We start from the raw sequence: 17,828 nt of genomic DNA, 5'->3' as shown, positions 1-17,828 counted from the left end.
TATGTAGAATCTGCTGGTCATATGTATCTGGTAAGAAATGACCAGTAGATTCTACATATATATTTCAGCCTAAAAAGCAATAAAAATGATTGCCCACTTGGCTACCATGGTGAGGATGGGTCTATTCCAGCTCAAATAAGTATATCTGAAAATGACATATGTATGAGAGGGAGTAGACTTATCCTTCTCTTGGTCAGGTCAGCAACACGACCTCTTTTTGATTATGAGATCTGGGTTTGTTTCCTGGTACAAGATTTCTTCAAAAATTTCTTTGAACTTGGATCTTCAGGCTTTGTAGTGACAAGCATAGCCAAATAAAGAGCAAAGAATTCAAGAAGTTAAGAGGGCATTGTGGCTATTACAGTTGCATATGTATCTGGTAAAAAAGTGACCAGTAGATTCTACATTATATTTTAGCTAAAACGTAATAAAAATGATTGCCCACTTGGCTATGATGGTGAGGATGGGTCTATTCCAGCTCAAATAAGTATATTTAAAAACGACAGGTATAAATATGTATGCATGAGAGGGAGTAGACTTTTATCCTTCTTGTGGTCTGGTCGGCAACATGCCCTCTGTGATTATGTGATCTGAGTTAGTTTCCCAGTACCGGACATCACAATTTCTTCAGAAAAATTTCTTTGAACTTCGATTTTCTGGCTTTGTAGTGACAAGTGTATACAAAAAAAAAAATAATAATAATCAAGAAGTTAAGAAGGCATTGTGGCAATTACTACAGTTGCATTTTACAATACATTCCAGCAATTCAAAAAGGCAACTCACATCTGCAAGAAGACAAAGATTAACCTCAAAATCTCATGGAAAATGTATACAATAGTGGATGCAGGTATTCGTGTTCTCGGCATTCGCCGACTCAAGTGTTCCTGTATTTCTTTATGGACCATATATGCCCATTATTCACGGGAAAGTAGCTTATTCATATTTTTTTTTTTTATGAGTAAATATCTACAAATTACTGTATTTTCATATAAATTTCATAATTAAATGCATTTTTTTTAACTAAAAAAAAAAAAAAACAGGTATAAGCATTTTTAGTGTTTCTTGAGTTAGAACTAATAAAATAGGCAGTTTTAAGCCTTTTTATAAGGGTTTTAAGTATTCACAAATTCTGGCTATTGGCAGGGGAGTCTGGAAGGCATCCCCTGTGAAAATGGGGGTCCACTGTTTCTGAGCTTTTGGAATTAAATATTAATTTACATAAAGAACAGGAAACAGAATTAAAACACTGGAGATGCTAAGTACTTTCATCTAATTACTAAGACAGTACTTAGCATCTCCAGTGTTTCAATTCTCCTCCGTGGCTGTAACTTTGTATAATCATCACGTTTGTTATTTCTTCGTGATTTAAAATCAAACATAGAACACGAAGTATATTTAGATATGGAAAAAACAAACACTCTTACATTCCTAAGATCTAAGGCAGATTAATACAGTAAAAGGAGTATACTCACATCAGATGTCATAACTGCAATTCTCTGGGGGGCTATAGCACCACGCAGTACATTTTTCACGGAGCTGTGGGTTCTTAGAATCTTTGAGGTTGTATACACGTGAGCGTAAGCGATTTTTGTAACCCGCGTCTGTGTTGCCAAATTCTTGATAAATTGCACCTTCTATCTGCTCTGCCAGATATTCAGGGGTGGCTATGGCATCTTCAGGCACCTCTGAAATTGTTCGTATATAAAACGATTGGTAATTTTCATCTTACAGGAAACAAATATTTATAAAAAAACCTATAAATAAGTACTATAATACAGTGCACAACAGAGAACATATAAACTAGTGAATAGATTTTGGAGTGTGATTCAATACAGTCCTAACCTGTGTGACTCCTGTTTAATCTTATTTTTCTTAAGCAAAATAACATAAAACAAAGTGATAACTGTGTTTTACAGTGGTATACTGTACACCCAGTAGTACAACCACAATAATGTGTGGTGCGTTGTGTACGAGAGATGTGGTATTTTACAGCCGTATGTCTTTTTTAACATATTTGGAAATTTCCATTATCAGCAATGGCTCGGGCTCTATTAATGAGGGTACGGGAGAGATTACTGTAATTAATTCAAAGAAAATACTACAAAACCAACATCTATGACATACAAATTGCAACAATAAACCTTAAAAAGAAAGAAATATTGTCCACACATATCTCTTAAGTTACATGTTACAAGTACAGTGGTTCCACCCCAAATTCGCATTCTCCAGATTCACGGACTCTCAGATTCGCAATTTCGACCATATCTATCCATTATTCACAGGAAATTCGCCAATTTGCAGTATTTTTCTATGAGAAATATCCAGAAATTCCTGTTTTTTTTAAACAATTTCATCTTAAAATGCACTTTTGGTGATAAAATTATTAAAAAAAAACCAGGTATAATAATTTTTAGTGATGTTTTCTTTGAGTTTTACCTGCCAAAATAGAGTTTTTTCAGTGTCTTTATAGGGGTTGCGATTATTGGGGGATTCTAAATATTTGCAGACGACCACTGTAGAGTAATCTGCTAAATGCAAAGACTTTCATATCATAAAAGTAACTTACCAGTTGATTTTAACGCATTAGCTATCATCTCACGGCATTTGAGTCGCAAAGAATCAGTTGTGGGTGGAGCTGCATTGGGGAATGTAACTGGTTTTGAATTACCACTGCTACTGCTACTACTGTTACCATTGCTGGCGCTTTTCTTTTCCTTATCCTCTTTCTCTTTCTTCTTCTCCTCCTTTCCATCTTTATCATCATCATCCTTTTTGTCTGAAAAGAAAAAAAAGCATTACTGTATTTACCAAATCTCAGTGATCTACAATATAAGTGTCAATTTACTTGGGCAATTCATATTTTCCTTAGGCATACAAATCACAGCCTTGTAAGTAGTATTTCTAAGCAGCATGTTGGAATTGTTGTTGATACAAACCATTTCCTTTTACTAGGACAACTCACTCCATAGGTTGGAAGTAGACTATTAACAGACTGATTAGTTTCGACAGTCAGCAGGAGTGCCGACTCCTGCAACCTCCTATCCTCTACTATAGGGATAGTAAAATGAAGAACCCTTATCTCAAGTGAAAATTGCGTGTTTTCTCACCCCACAGGGAAAACTGTAGGTATGTCCTCTACCAGGAGTAACGTTGAAAGCCACTTAATACGGTAAATGCTAATTAAAGAGTTCAGATTTAAGCCCTACTTCCCCCAACTCTGTTAACAGGAAGAAAAGTGTGTTGCATCTTATAATCTAAAGCTCTAAAACCTGAATGCTCAATTGTGCAGCATACCTATAAAGTGTTTTGTTCAGCATGTTCTCAAACTGAATTTCTACCTCACAAAGGGAGAAAGAGAAGGAAGAGGGAAGAGAGAAACCAGTCAATATGACAAATTTCTAATCAATTCATATTTTACATAGCTAACAAACCTTCGGTCTTAACAATAGGATAAATCTTCTGGCGTCAGCTGGAAACCAGTTAAAAACAATCAGAGTGTATATGCAAGGATCTGTGGCATCTGGCATCCTAATGCCTGAGAGTTTGGAAAGTGGTCCGTTCGCCCACCATGAATATCGTGACACACTTAGTCTTTCTTCAACTGCTTGGAGAGTAGATGTTTGGTTTGCTGCTCTCTTTCCCAAGCTGGCTTTTTGGATAGCTCATGATTCCTTCCCCACCACTCCCCCATTTTTTTGGGGGGTGCCTGTGTGTTCAGGCCTTCCAGGATTCCTGTGTTCAGGATTCCTAGCTTCCTCCTTGACTGACCCCCATGCAACTTACAGTAGGTGTCATGCTAATTTTTGTAATATTACCAATCCATGCCTGGAGTGTTGTTCCTGGCCTGTTATGCATCGTAAGAGGTCTAAGCATCCCTTCTTAGGAAGGATTTTACCTCTCCTGAAGCGGACACTTCTGCTTCCCCTTCTTCCAGACTTTTTTCTTCTGCATCTCCTTCCTTTGATGCCTTGTCCCCTTCCTTTTCTTCCATTGACTCATCTTTGGAAGTATCAGGAATTGGTCAGGGTGATATTTTGTTTAATGCAGGCCTGTCTCTTCCAGAGGGAGAAGTCCCTTCAAGGAGGGAGGCGGCAGCAAGCAACTCCATCTTGTTCTTTAGTTTCCAAGACCAATTCACACAAGATGGCATCGTGTGGACCTCCTTAAGCCTACAAGGGGTCCCTGCCTTGGAAGGCTCCTCTAGTGGTTCCCCCTCCTACTGGCTTCCATTATTTTGGGGCGAGTGTTCTGCTACCAAGTGGGACGCCATCAGTAACCCCATCTCATCCTGGGTCACCCTTTATTTCATCATCAGTGAGGCCATCAACTTGGATTAAGAGTCCAACGTACGCCGTGATGTCATTCCCAGCATCATCTTTGCCTCTGACATCAGTTCCAGTGACAGGTCCTGAGCTCACTCAGGGAACCTGAGTTAACCATATTTAAGTTACTGAACATTCCTCAACAGTAGATCAAGACTCCAGTTCCTACCCTACCTATTAGCAGGGATCCACAGGCACAATGGACATTGAAGTTTACAATAAATGACCACACCCTTTACACCCTGATATTTACTTTTGAGACAAGATGTAAATTACAGAAATTCTCCGTACATACTAACTATGGAAGTTTCTACAGCAGTCAGCTTGATCACAGCAAGATGTTCTCACTCAAAAGTGGCAAAGAAAACTATACTTTAATGATGGCAGGTGAGATGAGGTTCCCCACTCACTGACCTACCACCAGTTAACTACCATATCACCAAGTTTAAATGATCAATTCCAGCTCACCACTGAGAATATTCCTGTAAAAAAGGCTATGGTTTGTATATCCTTATGAATAAATAACTAATTATGTAATGATTAACAACACAAGATGAAATTATTATTATTAATAGGGGTTAGTTTTTCCAGACCTCTGAGTCTCAAGTAGACTCTTCTCGGGCTGGTTCTCAGGGATCAATCCTGAGAAGGGGGGGAAAAAAAAAAATTAAAAAAAAAAAAATTAGACTTTATTTGAGAAACCCGTCTTATTAAAAAATTTATTTATGATTTTATTAATTGAAAATCCTGCTTTCAGCAAGAATATTTTTCATTTCCGAACTCCGCAGATAAATAGATCTTTGCTTGTCCAATTTGGGCACTCAACAAGCAAATGCTGTACTGTCATGGGTGTTTGACATGTTACATTTCACTGGGTCAGCATGTGGTGTTGACATCAAGTGACCATGTGAGAATCTTGTGTCCTATACGTAGCCTTGCTATGATCACCTCTTTTGATCTTTCCTCCTGTGAGGATGTCCTCCATGCATAGACTTCAGTTTTTATGTTTTTAAGTTTATTTGTTGTTGGCACCGAGGCCCATTCTTCTTTCCAATCCTGGTAAATCAATGTTTTAACAGATTTTACCCAGTCTGACACTGGGGCATATGAAATTGTTGGAGGGATAGTGCAGGCTAATTTGGCAGCAGAGTCTGCATATTCATTTCTTTTTATTCCCACGTGTGCTGGGATCCAACATATTTCCATTGATATTCCTGATTGGAGGAGTTGATGAATTTTTATTTGAATTTCCTGTACTATTTGGTTTCCTGGTTTTATACTGTCTTATTGCATCTATAGCGCTATGTGAGTCACTGAAAATAACAGAGACACTTGCTTTTGCCTCAGATATCATATCTAGAGCCATCTGTATGGCTGTGACTTCAGCAGTAAATACTGATGATATTGAAGGTAGGCTTTTTTTAATTAACATATTTTTCGAATATGCAGATGCTCCTACTCCAACATTATTTTTGGAGCCGTCTGTATACGTATACCATAAATTTGTCACCTTTTCTTCCGATGTGCTCCAAAGCATGTTGGCGGTACATTTCCGTACTTGTCATTTGCTTTTTGAGTAGGTAAGACAGGGAGGTACATATCTTTACTCGATTTAAAATCCATGGTGGTGGCAATTCCATTGGTGGGTGAAAAATTGGATCCATATTATGTATGTTTCATATGTATCTAGCTCTTTTTGGGAAAGAGCTAGTACTATTAACTGCTGTTATTTGATTACAGTTTTGGAAGCAGTAAGCTGCAGGAGACGATCCCGCTTGCATTGAAAGACCTCTTTGTATTGTTATTAAATTACGGTGATGTTTTAAGGGCAAAACACCTGCCTCCACCAAAAGTGAGTTTGTTGGGGACGATCGGAATGCTCCTGTGCACAATCGCACGCCTTCATGGTGCACTGCATCCAGAGATTTTAATGCAGATTCTGAGGCGGATGAATATATTGGACAGCAGTAATCTATTATGGATAAGACTGTTGCCTTATATCATTAATAAAATGTCTCGTTTTGCTCCCCAATTAGTGTGTGATAACTTTTTTAATATGGCAAGGGCTTTGATGCCCTTGGCTTTAATGTATTTGATGTGCTCTTTCCAATTTAAATGTTGATAAAATATTACTCCTTAGATACTTGGTAGATACTTGATTTTTGTACAAAATGTTATTGTTATAAATACAAATTAAAGGTTTCTGTTCATAACTTACCTTGGCAAGATATCTATAATAGCTGTATTCCTCCGAAGTCCGACAGAATTTCAAAATTCGCGGCACACGCCAGCTGGGCAGGCCAGGTGGTTCGTTAACCCATTCCCGACCGGCTGGGAGGCGGATATCCAGGAAACTATTCCCATTTTCTATTCATTTTTATTTTCAATCCTTGCCCTGTCTCCTGAGGGAGGTGGGTGGGCACTTTAATTATATATATCTGCCAGGTAAGTATGAACAAACTTAATTGTATTATAACAATAACATTTTGTTCATGAACTTACCTGACAGATATATGTATAGCTGAATCCCACCTTCGGATGGTGGGAGAGACAGAATAGGATTTTTGGGAAACTAAATTAAGTAGATGATATACATCTTGGTTCCTCACCTGTTAGCATAGCCGACTTCGTGATTACTGTCACCAAAGTCTGCTTCTGCGTTACTAGAGTTGCCAGCGAGGTAGAGACCTGTAATGCTGGTGCGCTCTAGATGATCTGTCAACGGGGGCGTGACCACAATGTGACTAGACCATATGACCATACTTCTGAGGGCAACGAAGCTAAAACCACCACCTGACCTAACCTATCAAAGTTAGTTCCATAACTTCTAGGCTAAAGAAAGGAACGAGCCTCAAGCGACCAACCCTTCAAAGTTAAAAGCACACCTATCCCCTTTTCTATAGGATAGGATTCGTGTTGCTTGCTGCCCCCAATAATATATCTACGGATATGTATGGTCCTAGCGACTTACAGATCTCAAATGTCGTCTTCACATCCCGTCGGGAGTGTGAAGCGAACACAGAGTTGCTTCGCTAAAGCGTGGCACTCAGGATGTTACTGAGTGTCATGCTCTGTTGAAATGCTTCCGAGGCCGCGCCCTCACCTCTTGAGCATTCATATTAAGAAAAAATCTCAAATCTTTATGCAAAGCATAATGAATGAGACTTCTTAAAAGAACTCCTTGACTATAATGCCAGGGTGTTCTTGGACATGAACCAGTCTGGTCCTTTTACGGAAACACCGCAGATTGTCCGTTGACCTCGACTTTCTATAGTTTTATCAAGATAAAACTTGAGAGACCCGACAGGGCACATGACTCTCTAATGCCCTTGCCCAATAATTTGTGCCATACCCTTGGTCTCCAAGCCTTCGGGTCAAGGGTTAGATAGGTTTTCGTTCTTATCAAGAACGGAAGGCTTAGAGGACAGACCGCATTATGTCCTTTAAAGCTAAAACCTCTGATGATGGCTAAAACCTCACTAACCCTCTTTGCTGTGGCTAGAGCGGTTAGAATGTTAGCCTTTCTGGTCACGTGTATTAAGTTCGCAGAAAGGATAGGTTCGAAACTGCTTTTTGGCATCAGAAACTCAGACTACGTCTAAGTTCCATGCCGGAACCTGCGATCCAGAGAATTTCAAGATCTCCCCAGACCTCAAAGATCGTGAAGCTTTGTTGTTTGACAGAACCGAATCTCTGAGCCTAGAGGCCGTCAACAACATATTTGCATATTCTACAATAGTTAGGACTTCTAGCTTATCTCATACTTCATAACGGAAAGATAGAACCATAAAGAAATTCACAGAGGTCGAGGTGGAGGAACAGTCATTTCCCTTCACTATTATAGAAAACACAAGATATGACGAATTGCTTCAAGAACCCTTTGTGTTTTGTGTTTGTATGGTGTTTTGACGTTGGATGGAACCATTGGTTATTCAGCAACGAGACCAACGGCTTCCGAACCAACATCGAGAGTGAACTTCTTCCATCAGAAAATACGCATCTCTGATCGCTCTATGGAATGCCAGAGAATCGAACTCGCGGCCCACCTAGGTGGCAGGCAAAGACCATACCAACCACGCCACTGAGGCGCTCCTCCAGAAACGGCCCCCTCCTGATTGAACACTGAAAATAGGCAGCACTGCTTTGCCTTGGCCAAGAGACTGCCATTAATCTTGAAGATCTTATCGCTTCTCGATAGTCTGAACGCCTTCAGACTCAGAGAGGAGAGATATTAGATACTTCACTAAGTGACGATGTTAGATTACACCGATTCTCCCGGGAAGGGTCTTTGGACATTCTCTGAATTTACCTGACCTCTGTGAATCCAACCTCTTAGAGGCCAACATGTGGCGACTAAAGCTAATCCTCTAGGATCATGAATAAGGGAACAACTTAGAGGAAGCTCCTTCGTCTTCAATATTAACGAAAAACTTAACGAAGGACGCCCTCAGTCTCTCCTCAACTTTCGACATACTTCTAAGTGAGGATTCTCAGACGTCAGTAGTTGTTGCCTTCGATCGAGAAGACCCGCACGGACCGTGCACTAGTTTAACGAACCTCTTGAGGATCGTTTACGTTCCGGCCCAAGCCCATAACCAACTCCTCTCTTCTTGAGCTATGAGAGAGCTGAGAAATTATCCGAGATGATTTGGGCCACTCGATCCAACTCACCCTTCGAGGAACTGGAGAGACCGACCAATTTGGCTTCAATTCTTTCAGACAATGTGCCAGAACATCTGTTCCTCTGTTCGGATGTCTGGCACCCTCTCGCTATCACCCGAGGTGATCCTCAAGCCGTTGAGAGAAAATTAGAATTATTACTAGATCTTTGATGTTATTCCAATTTCTTCGTGAGGAAAAATTGTAGAGGTCTGAATTGCTGTTTATTCAGGGAAAACAAGCTTCTTCAGCGAGGAAATGGTCCCCAGCAAACTCATCCATCCCCTCACTCAGCCTGCTTCCTTCCCTAAATAAGGCTGCGCTTTGCATAAGCAGGAGAGCATTATTCTAGTGCTATGCCGCGGTAGATTCGTACAGAATTCCGTTACCGTGCGGTAAACCCGCACCGAACAAGATAAGAGATATCTTGTTGAATTTTCTAAAGTAAAACGGAAGGCATGTTCATTCATGATTACTAGAAATTTCCTCAACCCAGAGGCTAAAATCCATGATTGTAGGGTGCAGAGACGGTTAGCTCAGCCATTCCCGCAAGGGAGAGAGACGTAACCAACCGCGCATGTCACCGAGCTAGCCGGTACTGCGTAGATCACAGTAACAGCAGCCTTGTTCATCGTCTCGCACCATCTGCCTGAGTGCCAGCTACTCCTTTTTACGAAGGGATAGGTATGAAATTATCGAGCAAAGGAAACTCTCAAGCAGGCATATTTAAACGAAAACAAAATTCACTAAATACAGAAGCTGAGTTGGTGTTGTCGTAACAATACCTGAAGAGTTGTTCTTACTCCGAAAACTCTTGGAAGGTTGAAGGGAGTGTCAATTAAATACATTAGAACAACAGTTCTTTCGGCTTCTATCCGCAGAGGTAAATACGATATGCGTATATGACTTGACCCATGCGTTAGCAAAATGACGCAAAGATAAACTACGTAAGTATTGTAGTAATTTGAACATCGAATTCTCTACTACATCTTTCCTCGACGAGGAAGAGAGAAAGAAAGGAAAACGACTGTCCACGTTTTTTCTAATGAATGAGACTTTTTAAAAGAACTCCTTGACTCTTTGCCAAGACCCTTTGCCAAGAAAAGGGAGTAATATTCGAATAGAGATCATCAAGAGAGAACCAAGGATCGAAAACAAAGGACCGTTCAATGTTCTTATGATATTGGACATAAGTCTTCCTGGATCTAGTCTACAAGTCTTTTTCTTACTCCCCGGATGAGCCTCTGAAAATGAATGAGAGCTCTTCCGAAATTTGTTAATGAGTTTATCCGCTTAAACGATAAAAACGTTAAATCTATGTCAATGAGAACTACCCCATTTATGAGGGGTCCCCCACTTAAATGACAACGGGGAAAACGTCCTTACTTGACAAAACTATTAGCACTTTGCTAATAGAGGAAAACCCTTTAACATGACCGAAAGTCACCCAGGAATCCGAGTATATAATCTTCCCGATTCTCAGAGAAATCGATGAAGAGGAAAGAGGGATCGAAGAAAAAATTCGGGTATGTCTCTCCGCTAACTCCGAATCCTTTTTAAAAATTTCTGTGAAGGAATGTCCTGTGGAGAGTCCTGAAAAAACCTCCTCTTGAAGAGCGTTTAGAAAGCGTCAAGCGTCCTAAGAAACGTCCTTAACAGCAAATAAGACGCCTTCTACAAGTCTTTTCTCTCGCAAAGCGTCCTGCCGAGCTTCCACCGAAGCGTCCTGGCGAATGTCCACAAAAGCGTCCTCATAAGCGTCCTGCCGAGCGTCCTGCTGAGCGTCCTGGAAAGCGTTCCTGCTGAGCGTCCTCAAAAAACGTCCTGCTTTTAGCTACGATCGTCTGAGCAGAGAACACCAAGTCTTCTGAACGACGTTTCAGAGGAAGGCTCGTTGAGCGCCCAGATGCATGCAAGGCCCGCCAAGAGGCGTCCTGGCGAGCGACCTTGCCAACATCTCAATGTTCTGAACGAACCGCGTTTTGCGTATGACGTTGAATATTTTCAAGGGACGCCTCCCTATGCGAGTCTCCATGGAGAGCCGCAACGCTGCTCCTGAAGTGTGTGAAACACTAAAGGAAGACGTATGGCTTTCGTCTTCAAGACGGGCCTTAAAGACCATACCTTCTAACAAAGATAGTGGCCGCCTGTGCGACAACTTGCGTCTTAGTAATGCAAAAGAACATCTCCAGAAACGCACTCAGCAAAGGAACGCCGAGCTCCGTCCGAAAAACAACCCTCGCAAGGTGCTTGCCGAGCGTCCTGGAGAATTTCTCTACTTATAGGATGTCGAGCACATCCAAAAGCTTCCTCACGTCTAAATTGCCCTTCTTATGCCGAACCAGAGACATAAGTTGTTTGACTGTGCAAAGCAGCTTGCCGGACGTCAACTTATCAGCTTGCTTTTTTCGAAGTAAAGCGAACGTTACATAACGTATACGGAGCGCCATGAGGAGAGGAGACGAATACTGAGTTGCTCCTCCAAAAGGTGGAATCTAGAATGTCCTTGATTACCAAATTCTTTTGGAATGCTAGCGAGGTTGAAACAGCTCTAACTTCATGAGCGTTCACTCACATGGAGGCTCAAATCACTCTTCTGGCAAGATGAATGAGCCTCCTTAATATGTCTCTTATGAAAAGAGCCAGTGCATTCTTCGAAAAGGGTAAATGTGGTCTCTTCCTGCACATACATTACCCGAAGGACCTCTTACTTCCTTCGTTTATGTAAATAAAATTCGAGAGCCCTGACAGGGCACAGGACTCTTTCATCCTCTCGTGACGAGAGAGGAGGACGTGAAACGTCCTCTTCTCTAAAGCTTCTTTAGGGGCGCGCGAGTCCTTCCGAGAGCTTCCCCAACCCCTGTGCTGGGGAGGACGCCTCGGAGGAACGAGAAGCCCAATCCTTCAAGATTCGTGCACGTGCTCGATCTTCGGCAGCCTGGGAAGCGACAACAGGACCTGCCGAAAGGAAGCCAGATCAGCATGAAAAACCCGTAACCCTCCTTCGGCTTTTGACATGCCCTCTCCCTGGTTTCCTGGGAGTCCGACAGGAGGTCTAGGCCTAGAGGCGTTATTGGGGCCGATCTGACGTTCCCTCCTGACGAGAGAGAGGACGTGAAGCGTCCTCTTCTCTAAAGCTTTCTTAGAGGGCGCGAGTCCTTCCGAGAGCTCCAACCCTTGCGCGGGGAGGACGAGAAGCAATCCTTCAAGATTCGTGCACGTGCACGATCTTTTAGCAGCCTGGGAAGCGTCAACAGGTCCTGCCGAAGGGACGCCAGATCGGTGGGGAGCCCCGTAACCCTCTTGCGGCTTTCGACATGGCCCTCTCCCTGAGTCCTGGGTGTCCGACAGAGGTCCAGGCCTAGAGGCATTATGGGGCCGATCTGACGCCCCCTCCACAACACAAGGGGCACTACACTTCACAACACTGATTGGAGAGCGAGCACTTTAGTCTAAGATTACTTGATGTAATCCTCTAGCAGACACTTCTTCTAGGCCCGTAAGCCATACCACAGGGTTAGGCAAAATAAAATCTACAGCAGGTTAGAAGGTCCATTATTTCTAACTTCTGTTACTGTGGAGGAAAACTCCTGATTCTAACACGCTCTAAAATGCGTACATGATCCTACTTCTTCCGTAATCAGTCACACATTACACTAATTACATTGAACTTATGCAAAGAAAACATGTAAACGTCATATATACTAAGCGAGTGTCTACCGAAAGTTCCGGTAGCCTCACCTTACCCCATGCAGACAACAAAGTCTGAAACTAGGCTAACTAGCTTCAGACATCAAATGCAATGAAAAAAATTTACGATAGCGTATGCCTAGCCACCCAAATCCAAGTCAATAATCGAAAGAATAATTAGGATACTTAAGCGGCTAATAAGTTCAAAATCCTAGGCGGAGGTCTGTAAACAGTTGTTTACCGACCGGCGACAGAAAAAATATGAATAGAAAAGTGGGAATAGTTTTCCGATATCCGCCTCCCAGCGGCGGGAATGGGTACTACCACCTGGCCGCCCACTGCGTGTGCCGCGAATTTTGAAATTCTGTCGGACTTCGGAGAATACAGCTATATATATATCTGTCAGGTAAGTTTCATGAACAAAATTGTATTTCAGTGCTATAAAGATGCAGTTTGATTGTTTGGTTTTTCATCCACCTTTCTTGTCTTGTAGAAGACGATTGCTTGTTTGTTTTGTCAGTTGAAATTTAAATCCAACAGAATTGCCAACTACATATATTTGAAATGGCAGTACTGAGAACTCTCTGAGCATGTCTCAATTACTACTCGTATAGTAAATGACAAAGTCATCAACATATAAACTGTTTTTACACCACTTGGTAAATTTTATAGTAATGTCATTGATTGCTAAAGCAAACAATGTACATTATTATTATTAATAGGTGTTAGTTTTTCCAGACCTCTGAGTCTCAAGTAGACTCTTCTCGGGCTGGTTCTCAGGGATCAATCCTGAGAAAAAAAAAAAAAAAAAAAAAAAAAAAAAAAAATAGACTTTATTTGAGAAACCCGTCTTATTTAAAAATTTATGATTTTATTAATTGAAAAATCCCTGCTTTCCGCAAGAATATTTTTCATTTCTGAACTCCGCAGATAAATAGATCTTTGCTGGGTCCAATTTGGGCACTCAACAAGCAAATGCTGTACTGTCATGGGTGTTTGACATCTGTTACATTTCACTGGGTCAGCATGTGGTGTTGACATCAAGTGACCATGTGAGAATCTTGTGTGTCCTATACGTAGCCTTGCTAGGATCACCTCTTTTGTTCTCTTTCCTCCTGTGATAGTCCTCCATGCATAGACTTTCAGTTTTTATATTTTTAAGTTTGTTTGTTGTTGGCACCGAGGCCCATTCTTCTTTCCAATCCTGGTAAATTATGTTTTAACTGATTTTACCCAGTCTGACACTGGGGCATATGAAATTGTTGGAGGGATAGTGCAGGGCTAATTTGGCAGCAGGCAGGCGTCTGCATATTCATTTCCTTTTATTCCCACGTGTGCTGGGATCCAACATATTTCCATTGATATTCCTGATTGGAGGAGTTGATGAATTTTTATTTGAATTTCCTGTACTATTTGGTTTCCTGATTTATACTGTCCTATTGCATCTATAGCGCTACGTGAGTCACTGAAAATTACAGAGACAGTTGCTTTTGCCTCAGATATCATATCTAGAGCCATCTGTATGGCTGTGACTTCAGCAGTAAATACTATGATATTGAAGGTAGGCTTTTTTTACTTAACATATTTTTCGAATATGCAGATGCTCCTACTCCAACATTATTTTGGAGCCGTTGTATATATCATAAATTTGTCGCCTTTTCTTCTAATGTGCTCCAAAGCATGTTGGCGGTACATTTCCGTACTTGTCATTTGTTTTTTGAGTAGGTAAGACAGGGAGGTACATATCTTTACTCTATTTAAAATCCATGGTGGTGGCAATTCCATTGGTGGGTGAAAAATTGGATTCATATTATGTATGTTCATTATGTATCTAGCTCTTTTTGGAAAGAGCTAGTACTATTAACTGCTGTTACTTGATTACAGTTTTGGAAGCAGTAAGTTGCAGGAGACGATCCCGCGCTTGCATTGAAAGACCTCTTTGTATTGTTATTAAATTACGGTGATGTTTTAAGGGCAAAATACCTGCCTCCACCAAAAGTGAGTTTGTTGGGGACGATCGGAAAGCTCCTGTCACAATCGCACGCCTTCATGGTGCACTGCATCGAGAGATTTTAATGCAGATTCTGAGGCGGATGAATATATTGGACAGCAGTAATCTATTATGGATAAGACTGTTGCCTTATATATCATTAATAAAATGTCTCGCTTTGCTCCCCAATTAGTGTGTGATAACTTTTTTAATATGGCAAGGGCTTTGATGCCTTGGCTTTAATGTATTTTGATGTGCTCTTTCCAATTTAAATGTTGATAAACATTACTCCTAGATACTTGATTTTTGTACAAAATTGTATTTCAGTGCTATAAAGATGCAGTTTGGTTGTTTGGTTCTTCATCCACCTTTTGTCTTTGTAGAAGACGATTGCTTTTGTTTTATCAGTTGAAAATTTAAATCCAACTGAATTTGCCCAACTACATATATTTGAAATGGCAGTACTGAGAACTCTCTGAGCATGTCTCAGATTACTACTCGTATAGTAAATGACAAAGTCATCAACATATAAACTGTTTTTTACACCACTTGGTAAATTTATAGTAATGTCATGATTGCTAAACAGCAAACAATGTACAGCTCAAGACACTACCTTGAGGGATTCCTTCTTCCAGTTTATAGGTTACTGAGTAGGAATTTTCTACTCTTACTTGAAAAGTTCTGTTTGTTAAGAAGTTCTTAATAAATATTGGTAAGTGGCCTCTTAGTCCCTTGGAGTTGAGTTTTTGCATGATGTTATGTTTCCATGTTGTATCGTATGCTTTTTCTATATAAAAAAATATAAGCTACTGTTAATTTCTTTTGTTCAAAACAAAGCCTTTTTTGATATGATCTTCTAAATGCGTTAAGGGATCTAGGGTGATCTGCCAGCTATTGAACCAGATTGTGTTGGGGTTGAAAATGGATTCTTTGGTTATTACATACCTTAATCGTGCATTAACCATTTTTTCTAAGATTTTGCATAGGCAACTTGTTAGAGATATCGGTCTATAATTGGATGGATTACTTGCATCCTTTCCTGGTTTGTTTATTGGAATAATATGGCATGTTTCCATTTATCAGGAAAGACACGTTTTAGCCAGATACTATTGTAAAATTTTAATAAATATGATTTAGCTATAGGAGCTAATTTTTCTATCATTTCAAATGATATTTTATCATATCCTGGTGCAGAGGATGACAAGAGTTGATGGCATTATCTAGTTCATCCATGTTAAAATATAGTTAGTATTCCCAGGTCTTCAAGAGTTTCAAAATTGGAGTATATTTTCTTTTGTTTTGTTTTCTGATATTTTGAAAATGTGTATCTAAGCAGGAGTAAGCACTGATGTTTTCAAAAATGTTTCCCAATTATGTTTTGATATTTCATAAGTATCATGGTATATTTTTCCATTTAAATGTATTGCACTTCTTGGAGGTCTTATATGTTTTCCATTGATTTTCCTTATCTTTTGCCAGCATACCCTTGTGGATGTGTTTGAAGATATGTTTGAGAACATATTCCTTCCATGATGCAATTTTTTTCAGCTATTACCGTTTGTCTAAATTTGGCTGTATATCTGTTATAGTGGTTTAATGTGGTTAATTGTTATTGTTTTTTGTAATAACTATTTTGTTTAATATGTTTATACTATAGGGCAGGATTCACATGTAGTATTGTGATCTTCATTATGTGGAATGGTGGTATGTTTCGTGTGTATAGGAAATATTTATCCCAGTTAGCTTTTTTGAATATTATATCTTGTAGGTGGCAATATTTTGACATTACTTAAGTAGTTCAGAATGATTGGGAAATGGTCAACTTGTGTATGAATCGTCTAGGACATTCCATTCAAATTTCTCCGCTACATCATTTGAACATAATGAAATGTCAATTGAAGAAAAGGTTAGGTGTGTATTTGAAAAATATGTTGGAAATTCACTTTCATTGAGACAATACAGGTTGTGTTTCATTTATAGTATTCTCTATGTTGATTCCGGATGTGTCAGTGGGGTTATTAATATCCCATAATGGATTATGTGCATTAAAATCTCCTACTATAAGTAGTGGTTCCTGTATGCACTGAAATTTGGTTGGTTATATAAATTACAAATAGTGATTTTACTTTTATCAGGCATATACAGTTTAATTGATGTTATTTGATATGGCATAGATGGTATGTCAACAGGTTCATATGTAATGCTATTATGAACGTATATGGCTGTGTCAATTTTCCACCGTCAGTTGGTGAATAACAGGCAATTTTATAGTGTTGGATATTTGTAGGGTTACTTCCTATATGTTGTAGACATATGCACATTTGGGTTGTGGTCTCGTATGATTCTTTTTGTAATTCACCCAGACGTAGTCGGGTTAAGAGACCATTTATATTCCATTGAATGATTTTATATTCCATTATTGGGAGGAATTGGTGTTAAATTCTGTAAATTTATTGCTGATTTTACTTTATCTCCGTAGTTTTATATGCATTTGAATTTATTTGTGGTTTTTTAATCGTTGTATTTGTATGTTGGTTATTAGATTTGTAGTTGTTTGTTTTCATAGTTGAATATTAATAAGTATTTTTGATTTATAATTTCCTTTTTTTGTATTTTAAGGATCAGAACATATTCGTTCTCATGTTGTGTGTTAAAGGCACCTCCTTAATTTCTTGGTAAAATTGTCAATACAATTTCGTACTGTGTCCTCTGTCTTGGTAGTTAGGGGTTGGTTATATGTACTTACAAAGCATTCATTACAACCACAAGATGAAGCATGTTTGGTAATGTTTAATTATTGGTTCAGAAGTTTTTGGTCTAGCTTTAGAAATTTCTGGTTTTGTAATTCTATTGTTTCTTTTCTGTAGTGATAAGGACTGTTGGTTTGAGGGGTTATTGTTTTGTGTTGTATGGGATATTGGGTCTTGTGGATGGTTGGGGGGTGATAGTTATATTTTGGTTTGGTTTAATGGTATGATTTTCATTAGTATTATTTGATGGAAATTGTAGAGTGATCTTTACTGTCCAGATGTTGGCTGTTTGATTGAGATTGAGGGTAATTGTGTATTTCCACTTGTGATGAGGTTAGTTTAATATCTTTTTTAAAATGTTCTCCTGGTGTAGTTGGAGTCTCTCTGGATTGATTGTAATTTTATTCAATATTTACT

The 17,828-nt window shown here is 39.6% G+C and overlaps 1 pseudogene; it reads right to left on the bottom strand.

The window, feature by feature from the left end:
* Positions 1-779: 779 nt before the first annotated feature.
* LOC135199917 (transcription elongation factor S-II-like) overlaps positions 780-17,828 on the bottom strand; it is a 68,996-nt pseudogene continuing 51,947 nt past the window's right edge.

This window comes from Macrobrachium nipponense, chromosome 26, assembly GCF_015104395.2.
Source record: "Macrobrachium nipponense isolate FS-2020 chromosome 26, ASM1510439v2, whole genome shotgun sequence".
Taxonomy (NCBI): domain Eukaryota; kingdom Metazoa; phylum Arthropoda; class Malacostraca; order Decapoda; family Palaemonidae; genus Macrobrachium; species Macrobrachium nipponense.
This window is presented reverse-complemented; position numbering and strand designations above follow the sequence as displayed.